The 19701-nt window shown below is 40.5% G+C and overlaps 1 long non-coding RNA gene across 1 annotated transcript in view; it reads left to right on the top strand.

Annotated features, from left to right (window-relative positions):
• Positions 1–16546, top strand: part of LOC141276096 (uncharacterized) — a 253850-nt gene extending 237304 nt beyond the window's left edge. Inside the window, exon 3 of the long non-coding RNA XR_012325041.1 lies at positions 16293–16546. This is a non-coding gene — a long non-coding RNA (uncharacterized lncRNA). The remainder of the gene's footprint in view (positions 1–16292) is intronic.
• Positions 16547–19701: the final 3155 nt, after the last annotated feature.

Here is a 19701-nt window from a genome sequence, read left to right as displayed (position 1 = left end):
TTCTCACTTGTCTTGCCATCACATGTAGATGAATGTGGAATAGATATTCTTTCCTGCTGATATTATGATTCTGACTTTTAACTCCAGTAAAGGAATGATATTTTGCTTTAAATAGAAATAAATGTGAAAACATTCTCAAAGGCCTAAAGTCAAAAGACAGAAAAAACCCTTCCCCAACCTGTTATTTATCTTAATCTTTTTTAGAGTGAGACTTCGCAGTCCTCAGTCTTTTAAGCACCTTCTAAAGATGAACTAGATCAGATTCAGAAGGATGAAAGGAAGTCAAAGACTCAGATTAAAAAACGAGCTAACCTCTCACTTTGTCACAGCTTACCCTTCCCCCTCCCCATATCCTCAAGTCCATTCTCTAGTAGGTCTGTGTCTTTATTCCAGTCTTACCCCTAGGTTCTTCATGACCTTTTTGTTGTTGTTGTTGTTTCCTTAGATTCCATATATATGTGTTAGCATACAGTATTTGTTTTTCTCTTTCTGACTTACTTCACTCTGTATGACAGACTCTAGGTCCATCCACCTCACTACAAATAACTCAATTTCGTTTCTTTTTATGGCTGAATAATATTCCATTGTGTATATGTGCCACATCTTCTTTATCCATTCATCTGTTGATGGACATATATACACTACCAAATGTAAAATAGATAGCTAGTGGGAAGCAGCCGCATAGCACAGGGAGATCAGCTCGGTAGTTTGTGATCATCTAGCGGGGTGGGATAGAGAGGGTGGGAGGGAGGGAGACGCAAGAGGGAAGAGATATGCGAACATATGTATATGTATAACTGATTCACTTTGTTATAAAGCAGAAACTAACACACCATTGTAAAGCAATTATACTCCAATAAAGATGTTAAAAACAAACAAACAAAGCTAACAACCAAATAGTGACGCTGCTACAAAGGACTCAGCAGGAGAAGAGCAAGTGACTTGTGATGAGCGGAGATTCATTTCCTTGTTGGGTCTGACCTTGGCTTTCTCTCCATTGTTTCTTCCCTCCTCTCCCCTCCATTTCCTTCCTTTCTTCCCTCCCTCCTTTCGTTCTTTCATCTTGATTTCAGGGCTTTCTAAGAAACTTGGGATCTTACGGGGAAGGCCTTTCTTCCTACTGTATTTTTTCCACTTGTATTGCATTGTGACATACACAAAATGAGGACGGAATTACTTTTTTCTGGAATTTTCTTTTAGGAAAAAAAGAACACATTTTTTTAAAAAAAAAATGCTGATGGGTTTTTTTTATCTCTTAAAAATATTTTCAATTTATGTCTTGAGGTTGGTACACATTTAGACCCCAAATCTATCTTTTCTTGTCTTCTACAACCATATCTACCTCTCTGAAACAGTAAGAATTAATTTTTAACATTTGGGAATATAAATTTATATAGTTCTTTAACAGCTTACAAATGCTATCTAATCCTCACAATAACCCTATACAATTATAACTCAATACAGTGAAAGACAATTTTGTTACCACCACATAGAGAATTCCTTGTATTTCACTCATATTTTATTTAAGCAGAATACATGCTGAAAATCACATCTGATTTTCATTGAAATTTCTTAGGCAGTTAGATATGGGTATGAACTAGGGAATGTGTTTTCTTTGAATTCTGTAGCTCTTCTGCTCATTTCTTTATGTTCTCTTTCTTTTCTTAACCATATGTTTTTGTATTATATTAATGAAAAATGTGGGATCCCTTGCTGGGGGGATTAGACTTGAGGGAACTTGTTATATGTTTAGGGAGGGGGAGAGTATGTGTGTTTGGCTTTGTCTTTCTGTTGTGCTATCACATTTCCCAGTGCCAATTCTGGGGAGGGTAGGAATTGGTCATGAAGTGCTTCTATTATAAAAAGAATATGGTTTCTTTATTGCCAATTCGATTTTTATTTGTGTAAATGTGACAGGCTGGTGTAAAATTAAATGAAAATTATTATGCCTTGAGAAACAAAATGCTGTGAATGTATAGACATTATTTCTAAATTCTCCAAGTATGAAATATTAATTCAAACCCACTCAGTGCCAAGACACAAGGTTGGTAGTTAAATGAGGTTGAAAAACCTTTCAGTTCCTTTTGGAAGGTTGTAATTTTATTTGAATTCTTGTGATCATTCCAGTAGCTCCTTCTTCCCTCCTTTCCTTTCCCCCGCTGACCCCCGCTGTCCTTACCTCTCCTCTTAGAAGTAATTTAAGAAGGAAAGTAAAGGAAAAGAAACATTATTCTAATTCCTCACTAAAATTCCATCCACATCAAGCCCTATTTCACTCCTTACTAATCTCCCAAAAAGAACAGAGCTGGCTCCTTCCCTGTGTTCACCAGGACATCTCTCTACCAGACGATATTTGACCCCTTGCTTTCCAGATGTCACTGGAAGTGAAACCACATGTAGTTTTCTGAGTCAGAGTCAGCCCTTCTTACATGAGAACTTAGCCTGGATAGGTGGACCCATGTATCCCCTGGGTGAAAAAGAACAAAAGTTAAAACTCAGTACCCACCCACCCCCCACCCCACCTTGTCCAAGAAGAAGGGAGAGAGTTGGGCTACCACGTTGTGTGGGGTGGCCAGATATTTCTACTCCAGGGTAACTGTTGTGCATCTGTGTTCCTCTGGGCCTGCAGCCACTTTGGTTTGTTGATTGTTGTTGTTGTCATTTAACCTGGCCAGCTGTGAAGCTCTACTGATAGCAAGAGCTTCCAGGAGGCTGTGGACTTTTCAGTACAGTGAACAGACACCTGCCCATGAGCTACTGAGATCTGGGCTACAGTTAGGCCCAGTATAATTCCATTTATTCCTTTACTCTTTAAAACTTACATGCCAAAGTACTGTGCTCCCTGTTTTGTTTTAAAAACGTTAAAAAAAAAAACAAAACTCCCCTATCTTGGGCTCATCACAGACCCCTTTAATGCTTTTAGTTACTTTCAAGAACCACCAATCATTAGTCTCACTGCCTGATCAAATCATATCCACTTCCTTCTATTCTTTCTTCCATTAAAGTGTTTTAGATCCATTGTGCCTTCTTTTTGTGTTTTCCCACTATTTTCATTTCCATTGTTTGTCCAAGTGACTTTCTGCTTATCTGTAATTTACAATGGTTCCCGTGATCATATTCATTACTCACCTTTCCTCTTTCTCTGCATAGGTCAGTGCTGATTGGAGATGGTGGTCTTTAACCTTACTATGGCCCTCCAGCCTTCGACTATTCAAAGGAGCCTTGGCTCCTTTGTCACACATGGGACATAAGGCCTAGGCTTATCCTCACTCTCATGGTCTCAAAGCCAAAGTTACTGCAAGATCTGGTTCATAAAACATTGGCTAAGCAATGTGCCGTCGTGCAGCGTCATCCTATTATTTAAAACAACTTGGCTTTTCTAGCGATTCTGCTGTCTTATTACTTCCAGATTAGCTATCTCCCTGATAAAGGTCTTTTCTGGCTGGTCAAGAAACAAAGCAATGTATTGGGAGAAGGAAGGTGAAAATTCAAATGTTAATTTCACTCCTCAATGGGTCATTGAGTTCACTGCCATGTTAGAGATAGAAGGACGATCCATTCACTTCATAACCTCACTTATTCCCCCGCTTCCTCAAGACAACTCATGAAAATACTGGGTAACATTTTCACCACACAACACATAACACCCAAAGCCATATTCATTCTCTTGCCTGATTGGTCACGACAACAGAACAGGCAGATTCCCACCATCCTTGCTTGTGAGGTAGAATTTTAAAGACGAAGAGAGACAGTATTCATCCATCAACTCACTTAAGGTGAGAACTGTTACTCTTTGGGTCACTTGTCTCACGTTGAATGGTCTTGTGGGACAAGTTTACTTTTATCACGTGGGTTTTCAATCTAGGAATGCTTAGATGATAAACCAGGGGAGGGAGTATAATGGGAAGAGCGCTGTCACAGAAGTTGGAGGGATTTCAATTGTTAAAAGGCGAAATGCCCTCTTTGTCCCTGGTTTAAATTGAAGTTTACTGCCAAAGGTCACATGATGCAACAAGTCATGCGGGCAGTCTTCAAGGCGCCCAAGGGACAGAGCTTGTTCTCTATGAAATGATGTCCAGGCAGGATGCCCTTTAGAAGGTTGTGGTTTCCACAGCAAGAGGCTGAATTGTGTTGCTGTCTCTAATTCCAGCTTATAAAAGCATGCAGAAAGATTACCCAAATCCTACAGAGTTTAGTAACTATATTAAAGACAGATTTGCTTTGAACATCAGTGGCCAAAATGATCGGGAAGATGAGAGAAGACAGAAGTGGAATACAATCAGAATTTCTATCTACAAATAATATATCTTTAAAACTAAACCATTATTGCGAGACCTTTCTATACTCTCTGGATTTCAGTCTGCTTTGGCACTCAGCAGATGACCTTTGATCATGTCTGCAAAGAGACCAAAACATGAATAACTTGAAAATGACAAAACTGAAAACCAGATACTCCCATTACTATAAGAACTATTCTTGTGTTGTTGTTGTTAGATATTTTAGCTGGGTTCCCAAGTCGCTCTTCAATGGTCAAACCAAGTAAACAATCTTTGGTTGTTTGGCAATATCTATTATAGCTCCTTCAATTGGATATATCCTTCAAATCAACATTTCCACCTTTAGAAGTCTGTCCCTAAAGTATACTTGCTCATTAGGGAAATGACATATGTTCAAGGTTATTCCTAAGTTAGGACTATTAAATATATTCTGACACATCTGTTCAAAGGAATAGCATACTGCTGTTTTAAAAAAGGCAAAGTGCATTATATATTGATGTGGAAAGATCTCCAAGATATATTGTTAAATGGAAAAAAAAAGTCAAGGGACAGAACAATGAAGATAGTTTTATTTTGCTAAATGTGTTTAAAATAAGAGAGGCAGTAGGAAGGGAAGAAGGAAAAGAGAAAGAGGAGAGAGGAGGGAAGGTAAAGGAAACCTGGGATAGCAACTGGAAGCTGGGCATGTACTTTTGTACCTTTTTAATATTTTGAAAAATTTTGTAGCTTATAAATTTTCAAACCAAGTGAACATATTACTTGTCCTATATAAGTGTGAGAAGGTTGCCATACTTCCCTGCTTCCTTTGGAGGAGCTGGAAATGGGCAGTGGTGTTTAGTCCTGTAAAGTGTAAAGCATGAATATAGAAATGGCCATTTTTTTCCTTTCATCTTGACGATTTTACTGTCGTTTGTATTGGGATTTGAACATGTTATGTTTAAAAAGAAGAAGCTTTAAATATCCTTCTCTTGCAACTCTGGCTGGGTGGTAAGTAGTGAGGGCACAACAATTAGCAAAATATTAATAAACTGAAGGTAGTAATGTTACAAGGAAGTAGAAAGCAAATTGGTAGTTTATAGATTCTCGTAAGAGGAAATAACATGAAACTGCTGAAGGATAGGCAGTTTGAAAATAAAGCACATATCCGCATCTATATGCAACTGAGTGTGAATGAAATCCACTTCTCCCGTGGAACTTTTTTCATGTCTATTTACAGGGTCGTACAGCTCTGTGCTGTATTTGTCTGTTTACAAGTTTCCTGTATTGTGAGCCCAGGGAAGGCATGATCTCTGTGCTAGTCACTTGTGGACATCTATGCCCAGCTCAGCTTCTGATGCCTGGAAGGGATTAATAAATGATTATTGCCTGTGTAACTGTGAGCCCCAAAACAATAGTGTAAGTTTATTGTCAATAAAGGAATCTAATGCTTTGTAACATAAAGATGCCAGAGTGTGTAGTATTTCCACCCTAACTTCTTTTTACCAAGGCATATACACATTTCTTAGAAATAAAAATATTGTCTAAAACTGTAACAAGGTTTATTTATGCAATTTGTAGCAAGCTTGTGATAGAATACAAATATACAGATAAAACGCTAAAACGGTTTTAACAAGAACCAATAAAAAAATAGTATACGCGATGGTTTCTTTGCTTTAAATTTCATGCATATTAAATGTAAACATGTTGGCATTTATTTGTTAGCGATGTCACTTTACAAAATATATGAGACACTTAACAAAGGGATTTAACAATAATATAAAGATACAAAGAGCCACCAGAGATAATGCCAGGAGTCCCACTCTTCCCACAATGTAGTGACCATGTTCTCAAAGTTTTTTATTCTAAATTTAACTCAAAACCACAGAAATTTCTTTATGATCAACTTAAATGTATAGTTAAAAAGGAGGAAGACATGTAAAAATGCAGAAAACAACCCATACTCTCCTCTGCTTTTGGCTCTTGGGTGCAATCTCAAACACAGATTAGCATTTGGAGTTTGATTTAAAAAATGAATTTCTTTTTCCTGACTAGCAAACCTTTGCTAGTCTAAAAGTTGAGTCCATCCAACTGAAAGTTTGAATTATTGATAGAATGAAATAATATAAAGTCAGGAGTGATTGTTTGACTATGGGATTTTTTGCTCTTTCTTTTCTTTTCTTTTTTAAAACCAAAATAGTTTTAATTGGTCTTTCCTAATCCTGGATTTTTAGAGTTGGTGTTTTCATATAAGTCAGAGGTAAGTTTAAATACAGAATGTATGAACTTCCTGTTCCTCAGGGAGAGCTGTGCTTTTGTGAGAAATCCCCCAAAAGGGGCCACAGCAACTGATGGGGACAGAGGGCTTGGGAGGCAAGAATGGCTTTCAGTGTGTGCACTGCATAGGTTGCCCGGACTCCTCTGGTCATGTGGCCCTGGATAAGTTTTACAATTTCTCTAACCTTAATTAGAAACTCTGTGAAGTGAGGAAAGTACTGTGTGTCTTCAATTCTAAGACATTATCAATTATAGGATGCACCATCAATTTTTATTATTAATAACTAATATACAACTGAGGAAGAACAATTAATGACTCGTCATTGTCTGTAAGACGCATTCTAATTTCAGAAATGTTAGAATGTTAGGGACGGTGGGGAGAGTGCATATTAGAACCCTTGAAATGCAGTAAGGGTATGTACCTTGTAGAATTGTGAGGGTTAAATGAGTGAATGCATGTATATGGTTAGCACATCTCAGAATGCAATACGTGCCCAATAAATAGGAGAGCTATTGTTATTATTCATAGTATCCTCAACTTGAGAAATGACTTAGCTTTGGGATGGTGTCCAGCTAAACTGGAAGCTGATACACTGACAAGGGGCAGAAGGAGAGGAGATTGAAATGTAGACCACATAGAATGGAGACTGATTTCATCTCTTGATTCTAAGCTGATCTGCAGCTATATATGTATCCATTCATACATGGTTTGAGAATAGTCACAAGATTTAACTGTAAAGTAATTCTTAGGTCAAGGTTCTACCAAGGTTGCTGCTGCTGCTGCAGACCTGTTGGTTTTTCTTTTCCTTCTCATGTGTCATTTCCTAAAGCTTCCTATTTAAATGTCCTTAATGTTGACAGACAATCAAATTTTAAATGTTATTGTAATTTTTACATAGTCCTCAAATTATTAGAAACAAAACTAGTGAGTAAGGGATTTGAATTAATTTAGGTACAAGCATCATAAAATAACCAAATAATTGCAACAGAAAAGAAAAAAACAGACCACATAGCCCCTCCCCTACCTTTAGTTTTGTACTTGATTAAAATTTTTAAAATATTCCAATTAATGGAGCTAGTTTTCTCAAATAGCTTATACTTTTTATTAAAAAAAAAGCAACTCCTTAGACTGAAAATGTTAAATATATATATATGAAGACAAAGGTGAACTTATTGTATTTATTTCATTTTAATCAAATATATAGTCATATATTATCTCTCTTTCTTATATAACAATATTAAGAATAATACTTCTATGAAATCCCAAGTTTCCTGGGAATCACAGCATTGATTCAAGTTGTCTGTTGATTATGTTATTTAACCTTTCTGAAGTTTGCTCCTTAAATGTCCTCCACATCCAACTCTAAAGTTCAAAAGGGTTTAAAGTGAGAAAATACTATTTATCCACATAAATGGCTCAGGGCTAGGTTTATCTAAGATTTTATTTAATGATTTTGTCCAAATAAGGTCTCAGGCTTTAAAACTTCATTTTGTAAAGACAAGTGCTATTTATTCCAGCTAAGAGAGGGCTTCCCTATTTGTTCAATGTTCGTGAGGCTATCGCATGTGTATGAAGCTTAAAGAACCCTAGCGCAGGAAGAGAAGTTAACTCCCCACCCCCCATGCTTACTTGCCAAATTCACTTTCATTTTATTCCAAGTTGAAATGTTTCCCAGTGGTCTCAGAGTTCTTTCACGGGCATTTTTGAAATGACTAGCTTTTTGCCCAGGAAATGCTGTCATTTGGGATCACAGTCCGAGCCTGGCATTTCTTTTTACAGCGATTGAGCAGTTTCAGGGGTAAATAGTGTTTTCTTTCATTCAGTGCCACTTGCTTGTGGAAGCCTCAAGGACCACTGCCCCATCAGAGTCGCACACAGAGCGCCCTGCTTCTGCATCTTTAAATTGGCTTCCTGAGCTGCTGAACATGTCAGCTCTGGTGATCCACTCTCAGATATCACAGGCACCTGCTGCGTCTGACAGGGGCCTTTCTGCAAGTACACATGGGGGTTGGCCTTGTAAAGTCTTTATCATTTGCAGATTATTGCACAGAGTGGATACGAGCTGTGGTGTGATCCTGTCACATGGAGAGATTGGCCACGTTTTCAGAGCACCAGGAAAGGGACACCTGTAAGCTTAATACTCATGGGATTTTCAAAAAAATTTTGTGTTACTCTAGGGAAACAAGACAAATAAATTTAATCATTGATCTGTGAAATAAATAATCTGACAGGAATGCATCAATTGACATTTTGGCCTAGGATTTTAGGCACAAATGAAAATCAGGCACAAAAAGTTTTTTAATTTATTACTATTTCCTTTGATAGTTTAACAAACTTCTAAAAAGTTTCATAAAACTACTTTCTGGGTTTCCTGTGACATTTTCCCCATGATACAAAAAGTTAATATTTGATAGCTTAAATATCAATATTGACAGAAACACAATTATTTAAATAGAAGCACAGATCATAAAACAACAATTTTATGTGATATAAAATAGTTGAATATTTTTAAAACTCCTTGGAGCAGAGATGCACTTAACATGTGGTAAATATTAGATACTAAAACCATCCCTCAGAAGTTGCTTTGGTAATCCTCCCTTTCTCTCCTGGCCATTTAAAAAACATAGTTTGTGGTCATCTGAATTTCCTTATAGGTTTAAACTAGGAAAATGCCTGCACTTAATACAAAGTGGCCCTTCCCTCCCCTTTTTTCACAGAAATGTATAGAGTTGCAAGGAGAGTCTCCTCTTAGGTCTTGTAGAACCTTTTGGATATTATTTAAATTCATTTAAAAAATTCTGTTAAATCTTTAAATTGTATTTGGTTTTATTATTGTCCTTTCCTCTCATCTCCATTGTAATTCGCTACCTACTTTTTTTTTTAATGTATGAAATGTCAAACCTGCCAACATACCACCAAATCAAACAAACCAAACAATAATCGTGATGGGTGGTTTTCCTTATATAATTTCTTCTAATGTTTCTCCATTCTCTAATTTATATGACTTCTCTTATGTGTTAACTGTCTTCTCTTTTCTCTTAATAATATTGCTCTGATTCCATTGTTTATTTTGTTCTAAGAAAGGCACTCTAGTACTAGCACCCTTTCATTACATTTTTATATAAACTATACCCTCATCCATTCCATTCAGACGTTTCTGTATTCCTCATATTTTGCTCCTCCAAACTCAACATCATCCTTCTATTCTCAGGAGCTCTGTGCTTTATTCTTCTATTTGTAACCATTAGGCACTCCTTCCCTTTGGAAAATAGAACAAACCAACAACCAACACCATTTTTCCTTTCTTAGCTCTTAAATAGTTATTTCCAACTGTACATCCATTCTTCCTATATTTGCATTTTCTTAAGACTCCTCAACATGTATTTGCATTGTTCTCTTTTGAATCGAGCTTATTTGCAGAGGTTTCCTTCAAAGTAGCTGCAAGAGTTATTTTCCATTTTTAGGATACAATTGCCATCTGTTTACTACCCACTGATGTTATTTTATTATCTTGCCCCTTTCCCACTTCTTTTTCTTTGAAAAAAAAGCCAACTCTCCCATCATGATTTTGAGTGGGAAATTTGAAACATCTTTTTCACTGTTCCCTTTCCCTGTCATTCAAATGGTAGCAACAACAAAAAATAAAATCACTGTAAAGGGAAGCTCTGAAATCATTAACTTCAGTCGTTTATTTCTCTTGGATGAAAAATCACTAGGATCCTTTAAAATCTATTTACCCTATCATTCTAGAAGGCAAGAAGATTCTTAAGATGCTACACACGTAGTTACGGGAAGCTAAAGATAAATTTGTATGCATAACTACAAACATTTAGATAGATGTGAAATAATTTAAATAGAAAAATGAAGGAAGAAAATGTAAAATACAATCTAAACAAGACTTGCCATGTGGTTGGCAGGCAGGATATTTCTTCCATGAGGTTTTTTTTAAAAGCATGAATGTACGTAGACCACATGTCTTTTCTTTATCACATGAGATTTAATATCATACATCTTTTAAAATGTCTCCATGTGCTGACACAGATTTTATATGACAATTAAGGCAACTTACACTATATAAATGAGGCTTTTTTGCCCAAATACTAAAAGACATTGAAAATAATTTACCTTTGCAAATGTTTTATTTTATAAAATCCTTTGACATACTATCTCACAGGTTTTTCACAACAACTTTGTGATGGAATAGAGGTAGTTATTATTATCTTCCCAACATTTTAGATAATACAAGAAGCTCAAACCCTACGTGACTTGTCCAGTGTCACAAAGTAGGTGACACCCAGAGCTCCAATGTGGTCTGCTACAAACGAAGCCACAGCTCTCTCTACTTTGGGACTAGTGTAGGATGTTGGCCTTTTAGTTCATGTTCAACTTTTAAATAAGGAGTCCCGGATGTAAAGCCCTTTCTTTGCTACTAAACCAGCTAGTTATGCTTTGGAAGGATGTTAACCTCTCTCTCTTTCACTTTCTTCCGTCATAAAATTAGCAGGTGCTCTCAACGGTCTCTCTGTTCCTTTTGGCTTTCACAGCCTCAGATGCAACACCACCAGTGGTTGGTCTCTTAATACAAATAACTTTCACCACTAGCCTAATTATATTTTTGTCTTTAATTATTCATCCCTAACTCATACTACAGATTCCTTTTTGCTTTATTCCCATTTCATTTCCCGGCTTTAGTTTTTGCTTGGGAAATGTGTTAAGGTTTGTGTCCACAAATATTTATTGAGCATCTGCTACTTCAGATGATGCGCTAGGTACCAAGGCTGCTGATCTGAACAAGGAATCTTTCTTCCTCTCAAGCCCAGAGACCATCATCCAGGTATACATCACATCAGCTCTGCCTTCCTCTCTTCTTTCCCCCAGGTCTTGGGCTGAGGAAGCCTGCATTTCACCTCACCATCCTCCCCTTTCCAAGGCCTGATAGGCCTTTAAACTCACCCTCAAGCAGAATCCTTCTCCCCAGGGAATCAGCACCACTGCTTTTCATTATCTTTCCCCCTCTGCCAGACTTTCTTCCTCATTTCCACTTCAACATGTCCTCCATGTTCAATTTGTAATTCACAGTTTCTCACACTCTCATCTTGAGGCTTGAAGCCAACAAGTGTTTGTACTGAGCCCTGGAGGGATGGAGAGCATCTTGCAAACAAGAGCAAAGGGGGAGAGTAGATGTCACAATGACACTGATCTGTCTTTATTATCTGCCTTGGCCGTGTGGAGCAGTGTAAAGGAGGAATGCGAATTCCCCATGCAAACTGCACCTAAGGGAGATAGACTTCTGAGAACTTGAGTTCAAGTCTCAGCTCTGACAGTCTCTTCCTGAATGGCCTTGCAGTAAATAACTTAACCTTCCTGTAACATAGGAGTGCTAACGGTATACATTTTAAATTCCTTTTTAAGGTGTGGCTCAAATGAGCTCATTTGTATGGATGGACTCAGTGGGGCTTTGTGAGGTGAGCTAAATACATTAGTTTCTGAGAGCAGCAGGGGCTGCTGAGTATCTGGGAGACAAGAGAAGGAGCAAGAGATGGGAGAGACATTCAGAAAAAGAAATGAAAGGGGCACAAAACCCAATTCTACAAATTCTGTGGTTTTGCACAGGTCCCCTCAGCAGCCCACGGCCACTGATATTGCTGCCTTAGCCCCGACTGCTGAAATTAAGAAATCCGGACTCCTTGAAAGGCTGCAGGCTTCACATGTGCCCAGGTCGAGCAGGCACATGGATGGGGGCTTGCAGCAACATCATCTTAATTCATGCTCATAATAGAAGAGAATTTCCTCCTTCAGCCCCGCCCAGTATCCCCACTCAATTCCATCTCTTCTCTAGTGAAAATAAAAAAAAAAGAAAAGGGGTAGTCATATATCCCTAAGTTCAGTCTCTCTGGATTATGAGGTTGTACACGGGGAGTCCCTGTTCAGAAGAAATATCTGATGGGAATGCAGTGATGGGACCTTGCTTCTTTGAATTTCTGTCCTCCAACTTCTACCCGCCCTCCCACTTCACTGTCTTTTACCTTTGGGTCTTTCCCTCCTGTATCTACAGTGGTCATTTGGAGGGAACTTTAATGTGGTCGTCCTTTTATGCCCTTTTTCATTCTCTGGTTCTCCATACTGATTTTGCCCATCCTCACCAGATGGGATGTATTTTTTGATGACTATTCACCTCATACCAAGATATTTGCTTCCTTCATGTCCACAAGAATTTGATACATTGGCTCTCTCCACTCCAAAAATTTCTTTGGCCAAACGTCTTTTCTGGCTTCTTCTAATACATGTTTCCTTCACAGGTATCTTTTCTTGACTCAAAACGTCAAGAGTCTCACTCATCTGACTTACGATGTTGCAGTCCTTTGCCTTTTCTGGCAACCATTTGATTTCTGAATACTCTGGACACAGGACGTTTTCATCTGTGACCTACTTATAATAATAGTACTGCAAAATCAAGCCAGGAGTTCTTTCTCTTTTCCAGACATTTTTTCCAAAATCATCATCTACTACCTTTCTCTTAAAACTCAGCTCGTATGTACTCACTCACAACTTTTTTTTCTGGCCGTGGAAACGTCTCTCAGAATTATACCAGGTGCCAGTACAACCAAAGTTCTTACCTTATTATCTGCATGTAGGTGTCTCCTGCCTCTTTTTTTTTTTTTTTTTTTTTTTTTTTTGCGGTATGTGGGCCTCTCACTGCTGCGGCCTCTCCTGCTGCGGAGCACAGGCTCCGGACGCGCAGGCCCAGCGGCCATGGCTCACGGGCCCAGCCACTCCGCGGCACGTGGGATCTTCCCAGACCCGGGCACGAACCCGCGTCCCCTGCATCGGCAGGCGGACTCTCAACCGCTGTGCCACCAGGGAAGCCCTCCTGCCTCTTTTTGAGCCGCATTTATATTTTATAGAGTAATGGAGTTTCTTTCCCCCTTGTAACGTTAACTAGGTCCTTATTTCTTTTTGTTCATCTCCTTTTCTTTCTGGAATTTTAGAGAAATCCCAACAAAATTAGTTATTCGGCACCTGTTGTATGCCAGGCATATTTCTCAGTTTTGAGAAGAAGTAGAGACAAAAGCCATAGCCTTGCCTTCTAGAAAATTATAATCTAGTTGTGGAATCAGGTCATGAATAAATACTGAATTGGAAATCCAGATCCCTGTGGACCATTCTAGTTCTGTCCCTAACTCAATTTTGTGGCCGTGATAAAGGTTAGCTTCTTCTGTGTAACCTAATCACGACCCCAGTAACAAAGGATTTGTGAGGTCGACCTTGGTTCAAGAGAATTGAAGTGCACCTGGGGTTGCTTAAACAAAATAAAAGCAGAAATAAGATTAGAGGGACCTTGTTTAAAAGCATAAATAATCTTAAGACTATCACTAAATGAATTGCTCTGATTAATTATTTGTGTCTTGTTTATTCATTCGACCAGATCCTGAAGGACTGGCTCTAGGTTATTAGTAAATATATGTTATTTGAGAAATAATCACATTAGAATATATATGAATGTGTATACAGTATGTGTGCTCATAGCCACGTTTGAAAGTCACGACCAGAATTTTGACCTTTAAAATCGATCACTCAGAACACTCACTCGCCTTGCGGCAGGTGCTGGGAGTCACTGATATTCTGCGGCCTCATTTCTGGCTTATGTCCTAGAAAGCATCTGAGTATTGATGAAAAGGGGAAATTGAGCGATAGGACTGCCTCGGATTAGAGAGCAGGTTAGGACTGGAGCCAGGAATAGCCCACAGCAGGATTCCTGAGCGCTCATCAGGCAGCGTGACCGCGGGCGGGCTTCCCCCCATAGCCGTCGGAAGGCTTATCAATCCTCAAGCTCTCCGTCCTCTCCTGAAAGGGGTGCTGTGGGCAGCTGGAGACCTAAGACCTGGAGGAGTGAAGGCAGTGACCTCACTCAGGTCGGGGCAGAAGGCAGCCCTGGCTGATCCTTTCTTCTGTTGGTCCTCCTTGACTGGGTACATCCTTGTCAAGAACCTTCCAAGACCCGGGTGCTGGCTCTTTGCCCAAGAGCAGTGCGAGGCACACAGGCCAGCCTGGTGGGAAGACTAGCCAGACATGCGCCTCCCTTTCAGCCCTTGCTGCCCTATCATTCACTGGGTGACAGATGCATTGTTCTGTGGGAGAGGCCGGCCGCTCGGCGGGGCGGCTCCGCCCCCCGTCCTCGGGCAACCCTGGCGCAGCGCGCATCCCAATCGCCCACCGTGCGAAGCCAGGAGGCCCGGCGTGGTGGTTGGCGCTCCCCGAAATTTTAACATCTGCTACAAGAGTGTCTGTTGGTGGCATGAATGAAGCTGGCTGTCCGTGCAGGGGGGCTTTTATATTTTTTGCCCCGAGGGGGGAGGCTTGGAGCTGTCCCGTGGGACCGGAAAGCGGCAGGGATGTCGACGAGAGCGAGAAAACGATAAAGCGTCCGCGCCAGGAGGCACTTCACCGGCCTCGGGACTGACCGTCTTCCTCCTACCTGGCAGAGACGAATGCATTGTGTTGGGAAGTTTCAAACGACCTCATTTGTCCTGCTGCAAGGAAGCAGTTGGCCCCGCAGAAGTGGAATCTGCAGAGTTTCCTCCAGGCAGGAGCTTTTCACGGTGTGACTCATGCTCACTTCTCCTGGGCGGGAAGGGAAGGGCCCTGCGTGAAGGAAATTTAATTTAAAAAAAAAAAAAAAGAAAAAGATGCTTAATTTGTACCAGGCAAACGCATTTCCAAATGCCTGCTGAAATTTCCTCTTCTAGTCCCTTAGAATACACATCAAAAACTGAACTTGGTATTTTCTCTCCTGTCACTGGTTTCTCTGCTCAACTTACTTATTAGGTTAAATGAATTACCATCTCATCTAGGTTTGCAGATCTGAGAGCCTCTTGACTGCCCTCTACCCTGCCTGGAACATCCTGCCAGCTATGAAATCCTTTCCCTTCTGCCTTTGCACCATCTTTCACTGTGGTGGTCTTTTCCTTGATGTTTTCACAGACATGGTCCTAGCTTAGGCAGTGATCTCTCTTCCCCTCCTGGACCTTAGGCAGAATCTGCAGTCTCTCACTCTCCAGATCTCCTGCCCCCCCCCCCCCCCCCCCCCCCCCCCCCCCGTCCAGGGCACACGCTGCTACCATATTATCATATGCTCATCCTCCCAGTGATATTAGATGCCTCCTTATTCTCTATAGCAAACTGTGCAACTCCTTGGTGGGACATTCAAGACCTTTATTTACCAACATTATTTGCCTCCTCTCTATTCAAACTCTTTGCTTTAGTCAAAATAATCCATCAAAAATTCCCTAAAGGGCTTCCCTGGTGGCGCAGTGGTTGAGAGTCCGCCTGCCGATGCAGGGGGACGTGGGTTCGTGCCCTGGTCCGGGAGGATCCCACATGCCGCGGAGCGGCTAGGCCCATGAGCCATGGCCCCTGAGTCTGCGCGTCCGGAGCCTGTGCTCCGCAACGGGAGAGGTCACAACAGTGAGAGGCCCGTGTACCTCAAAAAAAAAAAAAAAAATTCCCTAAAAATACCTCGTTTTTTTTTTCCTGCCTCTGTACCATGTGCCCTATCCAAGACACCTCTCGCCTCTCTATTGAAACTTTACCAAGTATTCCTTTTACTATGAATACTTCCCCAACTTCTCAGAGAAAAAATTATGTTTCCTTTCTCAAGAAACCTAACACTTGTTTGTATCAGTCTTGCGCAATTTATTATACATTGCTGGTAATTTGTCCACATATCTTGTCTCTTTCTATCTCCTCTTTCTATACCCTAGGAAAGATGAGCAGAATGATGAGTTGCCTGCTTAATTGATGCAGCCTTGAAAATATCCATTAAGTGCCCATGAAGTACTCAGTAGTGTTTTGACACTATTCTTTGATGAATAACCTACTTAGAGTAAAATAAAGGACATTTTAAAGCACCAAAGGAACAGCCACCTCTGTTTCCCAAGCTCTCCTTCCAGTGCTGACCCTGGCATGCATCCCGCCACACCTACTTCTAACCAAGGTACGCATTTGTGTAGTCCGTAGCCATGGAAGTACTGAGATCAGCTAACGTTGGAATATTGGGCTTAGTAGCTCTATGCAGAGCCAAATGAACTAACGAAGCCCAAGTAACAGGGGTTTATAATATGGTCTATACGCAAAAGCATCTTCTTAAATCCCAAAGTAGAACCAGCTATTACCTTTTATTTAATACAAGTAAAGTAAAAACACACGTGCCTCCATGTGAACTAGTCAAGCAATACTTCCAAAGTGTGAAGTTCCCCTAGAAATGCTCTTTTTGGCTTAATGTGTTTATGTGAAGTCTGATGTAAGACAAAATCTAGACCTCCTGCTTCAAAATGCATCATAACCGGAAGATGCTGCAAACCCAAGTGGCCCTAAAAAGAGTTCAGGAACCAGTGTGTGTGTCAGTGGGGGCAGTGTTCCTCATACCACCAGGCAACGCTTTGAACATCAGCTGGGTGTCCTATAATTCAACTCAATTCTGACACCATCTACCCCAAAATAGAATCAGATCCCACAAGTCAAAGTTCTACATTTCAGACGTTGCTTAAATCTTGGCATATCTGCCAAGCAAGAAGGTAGATGTGACAAAATGGTTCTTCTTTTTATTTAGGAGAATTAAAGTGCGTAATGAATTTTTCATTACTATTGATCCATAAAAGTGTCCATAAAAGGAATACTTCTTTTTAGAATATTTTTCTTTTAAAACTCTAACCAGTGTTATTAGTCATCATTTTCTACTCATTTTGTTTGGCCTCCTTATCTCAGACTGTCTCCCGCCAAGCTAGGAGAACGTAGATAATACCTTGACAACCAGGAAAACTCAGTATCCTAAATCCAGCTTTCCTAATCCAGCTGCAGTGTCATTTCACACCTGCCAGGATGGCTGTAATACAAAAGACAGACAATAACAAGTGCTGGTCAGCATGAGGAGAAACTGTAATTCTCATCCACTGCTGATGGAAGCATATATTTGTGCTTGGCAGTTTCTAAAATGTTAAACACAAATTTACCATGTGACCCAGCAACTCCACTCCCAGATATTGACTCAGGACAAATGAAAACATATTTCCCCGTAAATACTTGTATGCAAATGTGCGTAATAGCACTATTCATATTAGTCAAAAAGTAAAATCAATCAAAAGTCAATTAACTGATGAATGGTTAAACAAAATGTGGTATGTCCATGCAGTGGAATACTATTCAGTAATTAAAAAAAAAACAAAACGAAACAGAGTACTCACATATGCTACAACATAGAAAAAACTTCAAAAGGGCAGCTTAGGTGAAAGAAGTCAGACACGAACAAGCAAAAAAATGTATGTATGATTCCATTTACATGAAATGTTCAGTAAAGGCAAATCCATGAGACAGAAAGTAGATTAATAGTTTCCTGGAGTTGGGAATGGGGATTGGTTGATAAAAGAAAGAGGTGTTGGGAGCTGGTGATAAAAGTGTTCTAAAATTGGATTGTAGTGATGGTTGCACAACTCTGTAACTTATACTTAAAACAGGTGAATTATGGTATGCAAATTATAAGTCACAAAGCTGAAAGAAAGAAAAGGGAAAGGAGGGAAGGCAGGAAGGAGGGAAGGAAGGAAAGGAGAGAGGAAGGGGATGCTGCAGGGCAATAACTCTCTAAACTGGAGAGCTCTGCCTTGCAAGCATCACGCACAAGGCACCCAACAGCCTGAACACAGAGTGTCCCACTGGCCTCCCTGTTTCTGGAAGAAGGAGCAAGTTATGCACAGTGCTAAGGAAGTTTACAGGCTGCAAAGGATGGAAAAAACAATCCTTCCTTTTATCTATTTTTGTAAAAGTAGCAGAAGCTATAAAAATCTTCTCTTTCCTGGGCTGATAATTTTATCCCTCATGACCTGTCTGTAGCCCCAGAGGAGGAAGTCATGTAACTCAAGCCATGAGGATGGAGAGGTACTTGGAGCTCCCTGACGCCCTCTTGCCAGCACAGAGCTGCCTCTGTCGCCACGTCTGCTCTCAGCGGCTTCTGGCATTAAGCTTGCCAATCAATGGCAAGAGGACTGAAGAATTAGCTGTTGGAGTGGTAACTCAGCACAATGGGCTGAACCAGGGGCCCAGGAGCAGTTTATTTATTTGGTACCATTTCCTCAGAACTGACAGGCAGCCCTTCCTTCTGAAATCCCTCCCGGGACCCCAGCACACTCTGACAGTGAGTGCACTCAGCTGGCAAGAAGCCAGACTCGACCTATGTCCTTATTACCCATTGCCTTAGAAACAAGCCAAGGACTGTGGGGGTGCTTTGCTTCCTGACAGGGTGAACCTCACAGAGTCCTGCCAAGATGCTGCTTCTGCTGCTGCTGAGAGAAAGAGAAAGGGGGCTGCACCAAGCATACAGAAAGTAGGGACAGGGACCCATTCTCAGAGCGAACAAACCCAGCAAGGAAATGCAAACTCTGGATGTCCTTGGAGTTAAAAACACACACACTTGTTCAGGTCTATACAGGGATGGGCTCGCTGCTCGCAACCACATCCTGTGCACATTGAAAATCTCCAACAGAATGTAATGCAGTGTGTGTGCCAACAATGTCACCTTCCAGCCAGAGCAGTGTTTTCTATTTTGAAGAACAATTTCCAAGAGGATGTTTTTCTTTTTCACAGCAAGTCCAGTATCAGATTGAGTGTGTTTGGGGAGGGAGGGGGTAGTCTACTTCTAAACAAAAGGCTGTTTACCTTCTTATCTTTTGAACTAAATATAGAGATTTCCCTAAAAATGATCACAGATGATCTATGAAGGTGGTGAGCTCAGGACAAGTAAGTGGGGGCCTAACCAGTTGTCCACTCCCAGGGAAGGACTTCTCCCACGTGACTGTCAGAAGCCTGAAAATACTGGTATGTTCAGAACAACCGTGGCCCAGCGTGGCACATCCGAGGGGGACGCGTGCTCAATTTGCATTGGGAGCACACAGAACATGGATGTAACCTGGGCACAGACGGTCGTGTGAGGCTTCCCAGAAGAAGGAGTGTGGGATAAGCCCCATTGCACTGAGACTACTCAGGTAACTCCAGTCTTTAGAAGAAGCACCTTAAGTTGCTCTACATACGCTTTCAGCTACTGCCCATTTCTCTGATCTGCAGAGAAAAATTTCTAGAGCGTTCCATCCACAGTAGCTCCTTTCCTCATCTATTTACTTTCCA

Source organism: Tursiops truncatus, chromosome 12 (genome assembly GCF_011762595.2).
Source record: "Tursiops truncatus isolate mTurTru1 chromosome 12, mTurTru1.mat.Y, whole genome shotgun sequence".
NCBI classification, from domain to species: Eukaryota; Metazoa; Chordata; class Mammalia; order Artiodactyla; family Delphinidae; genus Tursiops; species Tursiops truncatus.
Note: the sequence above shows the minus strand (reverse complement) of the source record. Positions and strands in the feature narration are given on the sequence as shown.